Below are 15,016 nucleotides of genomic sequence, written 5' to 3'. Positions count from 1 at the left end.
GTCTTCTTCTTCTTCTTCTTCAGACCCTGTCATAGCACTAATGCCTTTCCAATACCACCAGCAGATGGAGACACTCCATTGCAACATTGGTTGTGAGCAGCAGTTTCTAAAAACAAATGCCTCATGGCGGATTTCCCATCCATCAATGGATGGTAAATTTTGTTTTTATCATTCACTGACCACAGAAACCAATGCATGGTCAAGCAACAGCAATGACACACCCTTGTGTATAGGCATGAGACCCTCATGTCATTAAACAGGATTCAGCACCACCCACAAGACAGCTACCTGTCATGTCATGTCAAACCTGCACAGGTGTGCTAGATTATTATTATTTAGTTTTATTTTATTTTTTTACACCAATCAGTGTGCAAACATGGTCATTAAAACGCTAAATGAATAGACGTTCATAAACCAGTCAGTGCAACTCATCATTTTGGTCTCCAATTCTCAAACTCAAATTCTCACCCACGGAGGATTAAATGAGAATCTTTCTTGTTTAACACTGGAATGGGGTGGTGCACTGTTCACTACCCGAAGATACTGCCACATCGGGTCAATGCATAGGGCGACAGAAGCAAGCTTCCAAATCAGCTCCCTTTCTCAAAAATCCATTTAATTTATGGTCCCCAGATAGGGAACGTATGTATCAGTATGTGCTCACAAGTCACCCAAGTGCAAGTATTCACACAAAAAAAAACGTGCCTCAGGATGCGATCTGTCGCAAGATCCTTTCTTTTTTTTACACTTGATCTAAGCCAAAAGGCCTAGAGGGGATAACCGGGAAAGGGGTGGACCCAACCATGTCCCCTTCATGAGCACTCACATTACTCATAGGAATGGAAGGAAGGCTGGCAGCCAACCAGCCTCCCATACACTTTCTGGGTGGGTGGCAGTCAGCCACCCATACATACATACAGCACAGGCTAAACCCACATCATCACTTAAAAAAAGGACAGGCGACCATTGCACTCTGATGGAGCATTTAGCAATGCAATCCATAGCCTGGCTTTTGCCTGAACCCCCATCACTCCTCCTCTTGCATATAAGACAATATTTCAGATCTGCATATGAAAACAACACGCCTACCTTTGTTGCACATAGCTGCCTGCCTGTCTCTAGTTACCCCACTGGCTGTAGCTGCGTCCCTTCCGACATGGAATAACACCAACTGTAACGATAAACTGAAAATTAACAGTATAAACCTGCATCATTTTGGACTCTGGTATTTGCTGAATCCGGGTGACCTGACAATCGATGGTGGTGCCGCTGGTGATTCTGGCCTTCTTGGAATCTGTTGGGCCTATGTGTTAGCTCACACATCACTTGGGTATCCATGGTAACTACCACAACATGGTCATCTGCAGTTTACATCTAGCCCGTGGCATTGAATGGCATTTTAAAAGTGCTAAGGGTCCTGGTGCAATAATCCTCCCATGAGGATCAGCCTCAACGGCTTTGTAGATTGCACTCATGTCAGCAACTCCATATACATTTTTTTTACTTCATGCTTCTTTCTTCATCCTTTTTTCTTTCTGTCATTCAGACTTTCATTCATTCGATCTCTCTCACTCACTTGCTTTAACTCATTTGTTCTCACTCACTCACTCACTCACTCAATCACTCACTCACTCATTCACTCTCACTCACTCTCACTCTCTCACTCACTCGCTCACTAAGTCAGTCTCTCTCTCTCTCTCTTTTTCTTTTTATATATATTTTTTTCCGTCTTCTTCTTCTTCTTCTTCAGACCCTGTCATAGCACTAATGCCTTTCCAATACCACCAGCAGATGGAGACACTCCATTGCAACATTGGTTGTGAGCAGCAGTTTCTAAAAACAAATGCCTCATGGCGGATTTCCCATCCATCAATGGATGGTAAATTTTGTTTTTATCATTCACTGACCACAGAAACCAATGCATGGTCAAGCAACAGCAATGACACACCCTTGTGTATAGGCATGAGACCCTCATGTCATTTAACAGGATTCAGCACCACCCACAAGACAGCTACCTGTCATGTCATGTCAAACCTGCACAGGTGTGCTAGATTATTATTATTTAGTTTTATTTTATTTTTTTACACCAATCAGTGTGCAAACATGGTCATTAAAACGCTAAATGAATAGACGTTCATAAACCAGTCAGTGCAACTCATCATTTTGGTCTCCAATTCTCAAACTCAAATTCTCACCCACGGAGGATTAAATGAGAATCTTTCTTGTTTAACACTGGAATGGGGTGGTGCACTGTTCACTACCCGAAGATACTGCCACATCGGGTCAATGCATAGGGCGACAGAAGCAAGCTTCCAAATCAGCTCCCTTTCTCAAAAATCCATTTAATTTATGGTCCCCAGATAGGGAACGTATGTATCAGTATGTGCTCACAAGTCACCCAAGTGCAAGTATTCACACAAAAAAAAACGTGCCTCAGGATGCGATCTGTCGCAAGATCCTTTCTTTTTTTACACTTGATCTAAGCCAAAAGGCCTAGAGTGGATAACCGGGAAAGGGGTGGACCCAACCATGTCCCCTTCATGAGCACTCACATTACTCATAGGAATGGAAGGAAGGCTGGCAGCCAACCAGCCTCCCATACACTTTCTGGGTGGGTGGCAGTCAGCCACCCATACATACATACAGCACAGGCTAAACCCACATCATCACTTAAAAAAAGGACAGGCGACCATTGCACTCTGATGGAGCATTTAGCAATGCAATCCATAGCCTGGCTTTTGCCTGAACCCCCATCACTCCTCCTCTTGCATATAAGACAATATTTCAGATCTGCATATGAAAACAACACGCCTACCTTTGTTGCACATAGCTGCCTGCCTGTCTCTAGTTACCCCACTGGCTGTAGCTGCGTCCATTCCGACATGGAATAACACCAACTGTATCGATAAACTGAAAATTAACAGTATAAACCTGCATCATTTTGGACTCTGGTATTTGCTGAATCCGGGTGACCTGACAATCGATGGTGGTGCCGCTGGTGATTCTGGCCTTCTTGGAATCTGTTGGGCCTATGTGTTAGCTCACACATCACTTGGGTATCCATGGTAACTACCACAACATGGTCATCTGCAGTTTACATCTAGCCCGTGGCATTGAATGGCATTTTAAAAGTGCTAAGGGTCCTGGTGCAATAATCCTCCCATGAGGATCAGCCTCAACGGCTTTGTAGATTGCACTCATGTCAGCAACTCCATATACATTTTTTTTTCTTCATGCTTCTTTCTTCATCCTTTTTTCTTTCTGTCATTCAGACTTTCATTCATTCGATCTCTCTCACTCACTTGCTTTAACTCATTTGTTCTCACTCACTCACTCACTCAATCACTCACTCACTCATTCACTCTCACTCACTCTCACTCTCTCACTCACTTGCTCACTAAGTCAGTCTCTCTCTCTCTCTCTCTTTTTCTTTTTATATATATTTTTTTCCGTCTTCTTCTTCTTCTTCTTCAGACCCTGTCATAGCACTAATGCCTTTCCAATACCACCAGCAGATGGAGACACTCCATTGCAACATTGGTTGTGAGCAGCAGTTTCTAAAAACAAATGCCTCATGGCGGATTTCCCATCCATCAATGGATGGTAAATTTTGTTTTTATCATTCACTGACCACAGAAACCAATGCATGGTCAAGCAACAGCAATGACACACCCTTGTGTATAGGCATGAGACCCTCATGTCATTTAACAGGATTCAGCACCACCCACAAGACAGCTACCTGTCATGTCATGTCAAACCTGCACAGGTGTGCTAGATTATTATTATTTATTTTTATTTTATTTTTTTACACCAATCAGTGTGCAAACATGGTCATTAAAACGCTAAATGAATAGACGTTCATAAACCAGTCAGTGCAACTCATCATTTTGGTCTCCAATTCTCAAACTCAAATTCTCACCCACGGAGGATTAAATGAGAATATTTCTTGTTTAACACTGGAATGGGGTGGTGCACTGTTCACTACCCGAAGATACTGCCACATCGGGTCAATGCATAGGGTGACAGAAGCAAGCTTCCAAATCAGCTCCCTTTCTCAAAAATCCATTTAATTTATGGTCCCCAGATAGGGAACGTATGTATCAGTATGTGCTCACAAGTCACCCAAGTGCAAGTATTCACACAAAAAAAAACGTGCCTCAGGATGCGATCTGTCGCAAGATCCTTTCTTTTTTTACACTTGATCTAAGCCAAAAGGCCTAGAGGGGATAACCGGGAAAGGGGTGGACCCAACCATGTCCCCTTCATGAGCACTCACATTACTCATAGGAATGGAAGGAAGGAAGGCAGCCAACCAGCCTCCCATACACTTTCTGGGTGGGTGGCAGTCAGCCACCCATACATACATACAGCACAGGCTAAACCCACATCATCACTTAAAAAAAGGACAGGCGACCATTGCACTCTGATGGAGCATTTAGCAATGCAATCCATAGCCTGGCTTTTGCCTGAACCCCCATCACTCCTCCTCTTGCATATAAGACAATATTTCAGATCTGCATATGAAAACAACACGCTTACCTTTGTTGCACATAGCTGCCTGCCTGTCTCTAGTTACCCCACTGGCTGTAGCTGCGTCCCTTCCGACATGGAATAACACCAACTGTAACGATAAACTGAAAATGAACAGTATAAACCTGCATCATTTTGGACTCTGGTATTTGCTGAATCCGGGTGACCTGACAATCGATGGTGGTGCCGCTGGTGATTCCGGCCTTCTTGGAATCTGTTGGGCCTATGTGTTAGCTCACACATCACTTGGGTATCCATGGTAACTACCACAACATGGTCATCTGCAGTTTACATCTAGCCCGTGGCATTGAATGGCATTTTAAAAGTGCTAAGGGTCCTGGTGCAATAATCCTCCCATGAGGATCAGCCTCAACGGCTTTGTAGATTGCACTCATGTCAGCAACTCCATATACATTTTTTTTTCTTCATGCTTCTTTCTTCATCCTTTTTTCTTTCTGTCATTCAGACTTTCATTCATTCGATCTCTCTCACTCACTTGCTTTAACTCATTTGTTCTCACTCACTCACTCACTCAATCACTCACTCACTCATTCACTCTCACTCACTCTCACTCTCTCACTCACTCGCTCACTAAGTCAGTCTCTCTCTCTCTCTCTCTTTTTCTTTTTATATATATTTTTTTCCGTCTTCTTCTTCTTCTTCTTCAGACCCTGTCATAGCACTAATGCCTTTCCAATACCACCAGCAGATGGAGACACTCCATTGCAACATTGGTTGTGAGCAGCAGTTTCTAAAAACAAATGCCTCATGGCGGATTTCCCATCCATCAATGGATGGTAAATTTTGTTTTTATCATTCACTGACCACAGAAACCAATGCATGGTCAAGCAACAGCAATGACACACCCTTGTGTATAGGCATGAGACCCTCATGTCATTTAACAGGATTCAGCACCACCCACAAGACAGCTACCTGTCATGTCATGTCAAACCTGCACAGGTGTGCTAGATTATTATTATTTAGTTTTATTTTATTTTTTTACACCAATCAGTGTGCAAACATGGTCATTAAAACGCTAAATGAATAGACGTTCATAAACCAGTCAGTGCAACTCATCATTTTGGTCTCCAATTCTCAAACTCAAATTCTCACCCACGGAGGATTAAATGAGAATCTTTCTTGTTTTACACTGGAATGGGGTGGTGCACTGTTCACTACCCGAAGATACTGCCACATCGGGTCAATGCATAGGGCGACAGAAGCAAGCTCCCAAATCAGCTCCCTTTCTCAAAAATCCATTTAATTTATGGTCCCCAGATAGGGAACGTATGTATCAGTATGTGCTCACAAGTCACCCAAGTGCAAGTATTCACACAAAAAAAAACGTGCCTCAGGATGCGATCTGTCGCAAGATCCTTTCTTTTTTTACACTTGATCTAAGCCAAAAGGCCTAGAGGGGATAACCGGGAAAGGGGTGGACCCAACCATGTCCCCTTCATGAGCACTCACATTACTCATAGGAATGGAAGGAAGGCTGGCAGCCAACCAGCCTCCCATACACTTTCTGGGTGGGTGGCAGTCAGCCACCCATACATACATACAGCACAGGCTAAACCCACATCATCACTTAAAAAAAGGACAGACGACCATTGCACTCTGATGGAGCATTTAGCAATGCAATCCATAGCCTGGCTTTTGCCTGAACCCCCATCACTCCTCCTCTTGCATATAAGACAATATTTCAGATCTGCATATGAAAACAACACGCCTACCTTTGTTGCACATAGCTGCCTGCCTGTCTCTAGTTACCCCACTGGCTGTAGCTGCGTCCCTTCCGACATGGAATAACACCAACTGTAACGATAAACTGAAAATTAACAGTATAAACCTGCATCATTTTGGACTCTGGTATTTGCTGAATCCGGGTGACCTGACAATCGATGGTGGTGCCGCTGGTGATTCTGGCCTTCTTGGAATCTGTTGGGCCTATGTGTTAGCTCACACATCACTTGGGTATCCATGGTAACTACCACAACATGGTCATCTGCAGTTTACATCTAGCCCGTGGCATTGAATGGCATTTTAAAAGTGCTAAGGGTCCTGGTGCAATAATCCTCCCATGAGGATCAGCCTCAACGGCTTTGTAGATTGCACTCATGTCAGCAACTCCATATACATTTTTTTTTCTTCATGCTTCTTTCTTCATCCTTTTTTCTTTCTGTCATTCAGACTTTCATTCATTCGATCTCTCTCACTCACTTGCTTTAACTCATTTGTTCTCACTCAATCACTCACTCACTCACTCTCACTCACTCTCACTCTCTCACTCACTCGCTCACTAAGTCAGTCTCTCTCTCTCTCTTTTTCTTTTTATATATATTTTTTTCCGTCTTCTTCTTCTTCTTCTTCTTCTTCAGACCCTGTCATAGCACTAATGCCTTTCCAATACCACCAGCAGATGGAGACACTCCATTGCAACATTGGTTGTGAGCAGCAGTTTCTAAAAACAAATGCCTCATGGCGGATTTCCCATCCATCAATGGATGGTAAATTTTGTTTTTATCATTAACTGACCACAGAAACCAATGCATGGTCAAGCAACAGCAATGACACACCCTTGTGTATAGGCATGAGACCCTCATGTCATTTAACAGGATTCAGCACCACCCACAAGACAGCTACCTGTCATGTCATGTCAAACCTGCACAGGTGTGCTAGATTATTATTATTTAGTTTTATTTTATTTTTTTACACCAATCAGTGTGCAAACATGGTCATTAAAACGCTAAATGAATAGACGTTCATAAACCAGTCAGTGCAACTCATCATTTTGGTCTCCAATTCTCAAACTCAAATTCTCACCCACGGAGGATTAAATGAGAATCTTTCTTGTTTAACACTGGAATGGGGTGGTGCACTGTTCACTACCCGAAGATACTGCCACATCGGGTCAATGCATAGGGCGACAGAAGCAAGCTTCCAAATCAGCTCCCTTTCTCAAAAATCCATTTAATTTATGGTCCCCAGATAGGGAACGTATGTATCAGTATGTGCTCACAAGTCACCCAAGTGCAAGTATTCACACAAAAAAAAACGTGCCTCAGGATGCGATCTGTCGCAAGATCCTTTCTTTTTTTACACTTGATCTAAGCCAAAAGGCCTAGAGGGGATAACCGGGAAAGGGGTGGACCCAACCATGTCCCCTTCATGAGCACTCACATTACTCATAGGAATGGAAGGAAGGCTGGCAGCCAACCAGCCTCCCATACACTTTCTGGGTGGGTGGCAGTCAGCCACCCATACATACATACAGCACAGGCTAAACCCATATCATCACTTAAAAAAAGGACAGGCGACCATTGCACTCTGATGGAGCATTTAGCAATGCAATCCATAGCCTGGCTTTTGCCTGAACCCCCATCACTCCTCCTCTTGCATATAAGACAATATTTCAGATCTGCATATGAAAACAACACGCCTACCTTTGTTGCACATAGCTGCCTGCCTGTCTCTAGTTACCCCACTGGCTGTAGCTGCGTCCCTTCCGACATGGAATAACACCAACTGTAACGATAAACTGAAAATTAACAGTATAAACCTGCATCATTTTGGACTCTGGTATTTGCTGAATCCGGGTGACCTGACAATCGATGGTGGTGCCGCTGGTGATTCTGGCCTTCTTGGAATCTGTTGGGCCTATGTGTTAGCTCACACATCACTTGGGTATCCATGGTAACTACCACAACATGGTCATCTGCAGTTTACATCTAGCCCGTGGCATTGAATGGCATTTTAAAAGTGCTAAGGGTCCTGGTGCAATAATCCTCCCATGAGGATCAGCCTCAACGGCTTTGTAGATTGCACTCATGTCAGCAACTCCATATACATTTTTTTTTCTTCATGCTTCTTTCTTCATCCTTTTTTCTTTCTGTCATTCAGACTTTCATTCATTCGATCTCTCTCACTCACTTGCTTTAACTCATTTGTTCTCACTCACTCACTCACTCAATCACTCACTCACTCATTCACTCTCACTCACTCTCACTCTCTCACTCACTCGCTCACTAAGTCAGTCTCTCTCTCTCTCTCTCTTTTTCTTTTTATATATATTTTTTTCCGTCTTCTTCTTCTTCTTCTTCAGACCCTGTCATAGCACTAATGCCTTTCCAATACCACTAGCAGATGGAGACACTCCATTGCAACATTGGTTGTGAGCAGCAGTTTCTAAAAACAAATGCCTCATGGCGGATTTCCCATCCATCAATGGATGGTAAATTTTGTTTTTATCATTCACTGACCACAGAAACCAATGCATGGTCAAGCAACAGCAATGACACACCCTTGTGTATAGGCATGAGACCCTCATGTCATTTAACAGGATTCAGCACCACCCACAAGACAGCTACCTGTCATGTCATGTCAAACCTGCACAGGTGTGCTAGATTATTATTATTTAGTTTTATTTTATTTTTTTACACCAATCAGTGTGCAAACATGGTCATTAAAACGCTAAATGAATAGACGTTCATAAACCAGTCAGTGCAACTCATCATTTTGGTCTACAATTCTCAAACTCAAATTCTCACCCACGGAGGATTAAATGAGAATCTTTCTTGTTTAACACTGGAATGGGGTGGTGCACTGTTCACTACCCGAAGATACTGCCACATCGGGTCAATGCATAGGGCGACAGAAGCAAGCTTCCAAATCAGCTCCCTTTCTCAAAAATCCATTTAATTTATGGTCCCCAGATAGGGAACGTATGTATCAGTATGTGCTCACAAGTCACCCAAGTGCAAGTATTCACACAAAAAAAAAAAAACGTGCCTCAGGATGCGATCTGTCGCAAGATCCTTTCTTTTTTTACACTTGATCTAAGCCAAAAGGCCTAGAGGGGATAACCGGGAAAGGGGTGGACCCAACCATGTCCCCTTCATGAGCACTCACATTACTCATAGGAATAGAAGGAAGGCTGGCAGCCAACCAGCCTCCCATACACTTTCTGGGTGGGTGGCAGTCAGCCACCCATACATACATACAGCACAGGCTAAACCCACATCATCACTTAAAAAAAGGACAGGCGACCATTGCACTCTGATGGAGCATTTAGCAATGCAATCCATAGCCTGGCTTTTGCCTGAACCCCCATCACTCCTCCTCTTGCATATAAGACAATATTTCAGATCTGCATATGAAAACAACACGCCTACCTTTGTTGCACATAGCTGCCTGCCTGTCTCTAGTTACCCCACTGGCTGTAGCTGCGTCCCTTCCGACATGGAATAACACCAACTGTAACGATAAACTGAAAATTAACAGTATAAACCTGCATCATTTTAGACTCTGGTATTTGCTGAATCCGGGTGACCTGACAATCGATGGTGGTGCCGCTGGTGATTCTGGCCTTCTTGGAATCTGTTGGGCCTATGTGTTAGCTCACACATCACTTGGGTATCCATGGTAACTACCACAACATGGTCATCTGCAGTTTACATCTAGCCCGTGGCATTGAATGGCATTTTAAAAGTGCTAAGGGTCCTGGTGCAATAATCCTCCCATGAGGATCAGCCTCAACGGCTTTGTAGATTGCACTCATGTCAGCAACTCCATATACATTTTTTTTTCTTCATGCTTCTTTCTTCATCCTTTTTTCTTTCTGTCATTCAGACTTTCATTCATTCGATCTCTCTCACTCACTTGCTTTAACTCATTTGTTCTCACTCACTCACTCACTCAATCACTCACTCACTCATTCACTCTCACTCACTCTCACTCTCTCACTCACTCGCTCACTAAGTCAGTCTCTCTCTCTCTCTCTCTTTTTCTTTTTATATATATTTTTTTCCGTCTTCTTCTTCTTCTTCTTCAGACCCTGTCATAGCACTAATGCCTTTCCAATACCACTAGCAGATGGAGACACTCCATTGCAACATTGGTTGTGAGCAGCAGTTTCTAAAAACAAATGCCTCATGGCGGATTTCCCATCCATCAATGGATGGTAAATTTTGTTTTTATCATTCACTGACCACAGAAACCAATGCATGGTCAAGCAACAGCAATGACACACCCTTGTGTATAGGCATGAGACCCTCATGTCATTTAACAGGATTCAGCACCACCCACAAGACAGCTACCTGTCATGTCATGTCAAACCTGCACAGGTGTGCTAGATTATTATTATTTAGTTTTATTTTATTTTTTTACACCAATCAGTGTGCAAACATGGTCATTAAAACGCTAAATGAATAGACGTTCATAAACCAGTCTGTGCAACTCATCATTTTGGTCTCCAATTCTCAAACTCAAATCCTCACCCACGGAGGATTAAATGAGAATCTTTCTTGTTTAACACTGGAATGGGGTGGTGCACTGTTCACTACCCGAAGATACTGCCACATCGGGTCAATGCATAGGGCGACAGAAGCAAGCTTCCAAATCAGCTCCCTTTCTCAAAAATCCATTTAATTTATGGTCCCCAGATAGCGAACGTATGTATCAGTATGTGCTCACAAGTCACCCAAGTGCAAGTATTCACACAAAAAAAAACGTGCCTCAGGATGCGATCTGTCGCAAGATCCTTTCTTTTTTTACACTTGATCTAAGCCAAAAGGCCTAGAGGGGATAACCGGGAAAGGGGTGGACCCAACCATGTCCCCTTCATGAGCACTCACATTACTCATGGGAATGGAAGGAAGGCTGGCAGCCAACCAGCCTCCCATACACTTTCTGGGTGGGTGGCAGTCAGCCACCCATACATACATACAGCACAGGCTAAACCCACATCATCACTTAAAAAAAGGACAGGCGACCATTGCACTCTGATGGAGCATTTAGCAATGCAATCCATAGCCTGGCTTTTGCCTGAACCCCCATCACTCCTCCTCTTGCATATAAGACAATATTTCAGATCTGCATATGAAAACAACACGCCTACCTTTGTTGCACATAGCTGCCTGCCTGTCTCTAGTTACCCCACTGGCTGTAGCTGCGTCCCTTCCGACATGGAATAACACCAACTGTAACGATAAACTGAAAATTAACAGTATAAACCTGCATCATTTTGGACTCTGGTATTTGCTGAATCCGGGTGACCTGACAATCGATGGTGGTGCCGCTGGTGATTCTGGCCTTCTTGGAATCTGTTGGGCCTATGTGTTAGCTCACACATCACTTGGGTATCCATGGTAACTACCACAACATGGTCATCTGCAGTTTACATCTAGCCCGTGGCATTGAATGGCATTTTAAAAGTGCTAAGGGTCCTGGTGCAATAATCCTCCCATGAGGATCAGCCTCAACGGCTTTGTAGATTGCACTCATGTCAGCAACTCCATATACATTTTTTTTTCTTCATGCTTCTTTCTTCATCCTTTTTTCTTTCTGTCATTCAGACTTTCATTCATTTGATCTCTCTCACTCACTTGCTTTAACTCATTTGTTCTCACTCACTCACTCACTCACTCAATCACTCACTCACTCTCACTCTCTCACTCATTCACTCTCACTCACTCTCACTCTCTCACTCACTCGCTCACTAAGTCAGTCTCTCTCTCTCTTTTTCTTTTTATATATATTTTTTTCCGTCTTCTTCTTCTTCTTCTTCAGACCCTGTCATAGCACTAATGCCTTTCCAATACCACCAGCAGATGGAGACACTCCATTGCAACATTGGTTGTGAGCAGCAGTTTCTAAAAACAAATGCCTCATGGCGGATTTCCCATCCATCAATGGATGGTAAATTTTGTTTTTATCATTCACTGACCACAGAAACCAATGCATGGTCAAGCAACAGCAATGACACACCCTTGTGTATAGGCATGAGACCCTCATGTCATTTAACAGGATTCAGCACCACCCACAAGACAGCTACCTGTCATGTCATGTCAAACCTGCACAGGTGTGCTAGATTATTATTATTTAGTTTTATTTTATTTTTTTACACCAATCAGTGTGCAAACATGGTCATTAAAACGCTAAATGAATAGACGTTCATAAACCAGTCAGTGCAACTCATCATTTTGGTCTCCAATTCTCAAACTCAAATTCTCACCCACGGAGGATTAAATGAGAATCTTTCTTGTTTAACACTGGAATGGGGTGGTGCACTGTTCACTACCCGAAGATACTGCCACATCGGGTCAATGCATAGGGCGACAGAAGCAAGCTTCCAAATCAGCTCCCTTTCTCAAAAATCCATTTAATTTATGGTCCCCAGATAGGGAACGTATGTATCAGTATGTGCTCACAAGTCACCCAAGTGCAAGTATTCACACAAAAAAAAAACGTGCCTCAGGATGCGATCTGTCGCAAGATCGTTTCTTTTTTTACACTTGATCTAAGCCAAAATGCCTAGAGGGGATAACTGGGAAAGGGGTGGACCCAACCATGTCCCCTTCATGAGCACTCACATTACTCATAGGAATGGAAGGAAGGCTGGCAGCCAACCAGCCTCCCATACACTTTCTGGGTGGGTGGCAGTCAGCCACCCATACATACATACAGCACAGGCTAAACCCACATCATCACTTAAAAAAAGGACAGGCGACCATTGCACTCTGATGGAGCATTTAGCAATGCAATCCATAGCCTGGCTTTTGCCTGAACCCCCATCACTCCTCCTCTTGCATATAAGACAATATTTCAGATCTGCATATGAAAACAACACGCCTACCTTTGTTGCACATAGCTGCCTGCCTGTCTCTAGTTACCCCACTGGCTGTAGCTGCGTCCCTTCCGACATGGAATAACACCAACTGTAACGATAAACTGAAAATTAACAGTATAAACCTGCATCATTTTGGACTCTGGTATTTGCTGAATCCGGGTGACCTGACGATCGATGGTGGTGCCGCTGGTGATTCTGGCCTTCTTGGAATCTGTTGGGCCTATGTGTTAGCTCACACATCACTTGGGTATCCATGGTAACTACCACAACATGGTCATCTGCAGTTTACATCTAGCCCGTGGCATTGAATGGCATTTTAAAAGTGCTAAGGGTCCTGGTGCAATAATCCTCCCATGAGGATCAGCCTCAACGGCTTTGTAGATTGCACTCATGTCAGCAACTCCATATACATTTTTTTTTCTTCATGCTTCTTTCTTCATCCTTTTTTCTTTCTGTCATTCAGACTTTCATTCATTCGATCTCTCTCACTCACTTGCTTTAACTCATTTGTTCTCACTCACTCACTCACTCACTCACTCTCACTCACTCTCACTCTCTCACTCACTCGCTCACTAAGTCAGTCTCTCTCTCTCTCTCTCTTTTTCTTTTTATATATATTTTTTTCCGTCTTCTTCTTCTTCTTCTTCAGACCCTGTCATAGCACTAATGCCTTTCCAATACCACCAGCAGATGGAGACACTCCATTGCAACATTGGTTGTGAGCAGCAGTTTCTAAAAACAAATGCCTCATGGCGGATTTCCCATCCATCAATGGATGGTAAATTTTGTTTTTATCATTCACTGACCACAGAAACCAATGCATGGTCAAGCAACAGCAATGACACACCCTTGTGTATAGGCATGAGACCCTCATGTCATTTAACAGGATTCAGCACCACCCACAAGACAGCTACCTGTCATGTCATGTCAAACCTGCACAGGTGTGCTAGATTATTATTATTTAGTTTTATTTTATTTTTTTACACCAATCAGTGTGCAAACATGGTCATTAAAACGCTAAATGAATAGACGTTCATAAACCAGTCAGTGCAACTCATCATTTTGGTCTCCAATTCTCAAACTCAAATTCTCACCCACGGAGGATTAAATGAGAATCTTTCTTGTTTAACACTGGAATGGGGTGGTGCACTGTTCACTACCCGAAGATACTGCCACATCGGGTCAATGCATAGGGCGACAGAAGCAAGCTTCCAAATCAGCTCCCTTTCTCAAAAATCCATTTAATTTATGGTCCCCAGATAGGGAACGTATGTATCAGTATGTGCTCACAAGTCACCCAAGTGCAAGTATTCACACAAAAAAAAACGTGCCTCAGGATGCGATCTGTCGCAAGATCCTTTCTTTTTTTACACTTGATCTAAGCCAAAAGGCCTAGAGTGGATAACCGGGAAAGGGGTGGACCCAACCATGTCCCCTTCATGAGCACTCACATTACTCATAGGAATGGAAGGAAGGCTGGCAGCCAACCAGCCTCCCATACACTTTCTGGGTGGGTGGCAGTCAGCCACCCATACATACATACAGCACAGGCTAAACCCACATCATCACTTAAAAAAAGGACAGGCGACCATTGCACTCTGATGGAGCATTTAGCAATGCAATCCATAGCCTGGCTTTTGCCTGAACCCCCATCACTCCTCCTCTTGCATATAAGACAATATTTCAGATCTGCATATGAAAACAACACGCCTACCTTTGTTGCACATAGCTGCCTGCCTGTCTCTAGTTACCCCACTGGCTGTAGCTGCGTCCATTCCGACATGGAATAACACCAACTGTATCGATAAACTGAAAATTAACAGTATAAACCTGCATCATTTTGGACTCTGGTATTTGCTG

At 43.4% G+C, this 15,016-nt stretch overlaps 9 pseudogenes; all 9 read right to left on the bottom strand.

The window, feature by feature from the left end:
- Positions 1–513: 513 nt before the first annotated feature.
- Positions 514–778, bottom strand: LOC130288582 (U2 spliceosomal RNA; annotated as a pseudogene).
- Positions 779–2,240: 1,462 nt separating this feature from the next.
- LOC130289433 (U2 spliceosomal RNA) lies at positions 2,241–2,504 on the bottom strand (annotated as a pseudogene).
- Positions 2,505–3,964: 1,460 nt separating this feature from the next.
- On the bottom strand, positions 3,965–4,228 carry LOC130289337 (U2 spliceosomal RNA; annotated as a pseudogene).
- A 1,460-nt stretch (positions 4,229–5,688) lies between these two features.
- On the bottom strand, positions 5,689–5,952 carry LOC130289235 (U2 spliceosomal RNA; annotated as a pseudogene).
- Positions 5,953–7,398: 1,446 nt separating this feature from the next.
- Positions 7,399–7,662, bottom strand: LOC130287396 (U2 spliceosomal RNA; annotated as a pseudogene).
- A 1,460-nt stretch (positions 7,663–9,122) lies between these two features.
- LOC130288500 (U2 spliceosomal RNA) lies at positions 9,123–9,390 on the bottom strand (annotated as a pseudogene).
- Positions 9,391–10,850: 1,460 nt separating this feature from the next.
- LOC130289395 (U2 spliceosomal RNA) lies at positions 10,851–11,114 on the bottom strand (annotated as a pseudogene).
- Positions 11,115–12,586: 1,472 nt separating this feature from the next.
- Positions 12,587–12,851, bottom strand: LOC130289813 (U2 spliceosomal RNA; annotated as a pseudogene).
- Positions 12,852–14,295: 1,444 nt separating this feature from the next.
- On the bottom strand, positions 14,296–14,559 carry LOC130289432 (U2 spliceosomal RNA; annotated as a pseudogene).
- Between the last annotated feature and the right edge of the window lie 457 nt (positions 14,560–15,016).

Source organism: Hyla sarda, chromosome 8 (genome assembly GCF_029499605.1).
Source record: "Hyla sarda isolate aHylSar1 chromosome 8, aHylSar1.hap1, whole genome shotgun sequence".
NCBI classification, from domain to species: domain Eukaryota; kingdom Metazoa; phylum Chordata; class Amphibia; order Anura; family Hylidae; genus Hyla; species Hyla sarda.
Note: the sequence above shows the minus strand (reverse complement) of the source record. Positions and strands in the feature narration are given on the sequence as shown.